We start from the raw sequence: 2,228 nt of genomic DNA on the forward strand, positions 1-2,228 counted from the left end.
ATAACATATAGGGCCTAAAATGTGAACCAGTTACCTCAGGATTTCAATCTCCTCAACAAACGATCTTCCAAACCCAGGGTATATGTTGTGAAGCCCAGTCATGTGACTTCATTCTGACCAGACTCTAGGGCCTTTTACACTGACCCTCAGGCTTGAAAGGAAATCAGTAGCAAGAGACATTCTTGCCATGTTGCTGCTTCACACACAGTGATCTGGAGACTCTGGCTCTTCTCCAAACCCAAGGAGATACTTTCCTTCCTCCATTCCCTTGCCCACTGCTCCTGAGGACAAACAGTTCCTCCATTTCCTCCATTTAGAGAGAACCTATCATCTTACAGACTATGGAATTGGTGGGTCAGCCACTTTTGGACATGTGTCTATATCCACCATACACTTTATGATGTTTGAGCCTCAGGAAGACAATAAGACCAAACTGTACATGACTCCATTTCCCTGCTTGCCTTGCAATAGGAGTTTGAAGAGGAAAACACACACATCCTCTACCTTGAGGCTTTTCACTCTTTCTGGCTTTTTAATCTGAACTCTGGATTGTTCTCTGAAGGCATAAATCAAACTCTTCTAAATTCATTAGTAATTCTAAATCTTCTAAATTCATTAGTAATTCAAATTCATGACTCTCCAAATCTTCCTGATCCATACCATTTCTACGGGGCCTTAATGTGTTTTATTACTCTTAATCTTTTAAAAGCTAAAACTAGTTTTTCATATGGTTTTTTTGGTGGTAGTGGGGGGGGGGGTTTCAAAGCTTTTTAATTGCTTACTTTCAATACAAACCAGTGTTTAAATTCACAATACAAGTTTCATTAATGTTGGATATTTTTATAGTATTTATATGAGTACTATCAGTTTTTTTTAAAGATTTTATTTATTTATTTGACAGAGACAGAGAGATCACAAGTAGTCAGAGAGGCAGGCAGAGAGAGAGGAGGAAGCAGGCCCCCTGCTGAGCAGAGAGCCCGATGCCAGCTGATCCCAGGACCCTGAGATCATGACCTGAGCTGAAGGCAGAGGCTTTAACCCACTGCGCCATCCAGGTGCCCCAGTACTATCAGTTTTATTAACACATACTAACTTCAGCATACAGATGCAAATTATTTTCTAGCTATTGTTAATAGTAACTAAGGTAAGGTATTCTGTGGAAGGGATGAATTATCATTCAGTGAGTTAGTTGCTGTTGTTTCTTTTCTGCCATTTCTTGTTGGTGAATTGTATCCTGGGCTACTTGCTGCATTTTCTCCAGTTTTTCCAGAGTCAGAGATTTTAAGGGTAAAAGTTTGGGTTTATGCAGCACCACTGTGTTTATATCTTCCACAGACAACTTTTTTGGAGGAACTTCCTGGAATATGGACTTCAGTTCGCCATATCTGAATTACTGGTTACAGCTAAGTTTTTTCCTGAAAGTTCTCCTGGTCTTTTTCCTGGCAACTCTGGCATTCAACCCAGTATTACCAAGATGACTGAGTTCTTGACTCAAGCCAACAGAAGGAAAGATTCATCTCTTCCCAGATGGCCCTGGTTTTTCATATGCTTTGTTTCCCTATTCTCTCTTTGCCATTTTCTCCCTTTGTTTAGTCTCCCTCCTGAGTTATTTCAATAACTACATGCTCCTTCTATTTCACATTTGCTCTAGAGACCAAACTTCTACATATTTCTTCTCCATTCATTATATTCTCTTATTTTTATCTCTTGTATCATAAGTTCATGGACAATTTGGTAAAGCTTGGATTACAAGTAGCCAATTGGCTTATCACCCTCTTCTATACTTATTATCTTTATTTACATAAATATGGCACCAAAATTGTCTGGGAAATCAGCTCTGTTACTCTCAAGGTACAAGAAATAAATTGTGTAAGATACCCTGAGAGATTTAAAACTATCATGGTAACTTCGAAATAACCAACTGCAACTGCCCCACAGAGGCCCAAGACTCTGTTAATTACCACTGCTTAATTAATCCAAGAGACTCTAACTGAATGCCCAACTGAGTTGTGAAAATAATCACTAAATGACCAAAGGGTGCTCCAGAAGCCAAGAGAATAGCACTTGGGCCTGCCTGGAGAAGGAGAGATTGAATTCCTCCCTTCTGGTTTCCTTCTGGCTCACAGGAAACCTGATTATCCCTAAGGAGAAATGGAAGGAAAAGGATCTCCGAACATAGGAGCATAATCCAAAAATGGGCTCTCCTTAAAGAGTGAGCCACACTTCCT

General features: G+C 39.9%; 1 pseudogene; it reads right to left on the reverse strand.

The window, feature by feature from the left end:
* Window positions 1-1,177: 1,177 nt before the first annotated feature.
* On the reverse strand, window positions 1,178-1,455 carry LOC125107001 (BBSome-interacting protein 1-like; annotated as a pseudogene).
* Window positions 1,456-2,228: the final 773 nt, after the last annotated feature.

This window comes from Lutra lutra, chromosome 8, assembly GCF_902655055.1.
Source record: "Lutra lutra chromosome 8, mLutLut1.2, whole genome shotgun sequence".
NCBI classification, from domain to species: Eukaryota; Metazoa; Chordata; class Mammalia; order Carnivora; family Mustelidae; genus Lutra; species Lutra lutra.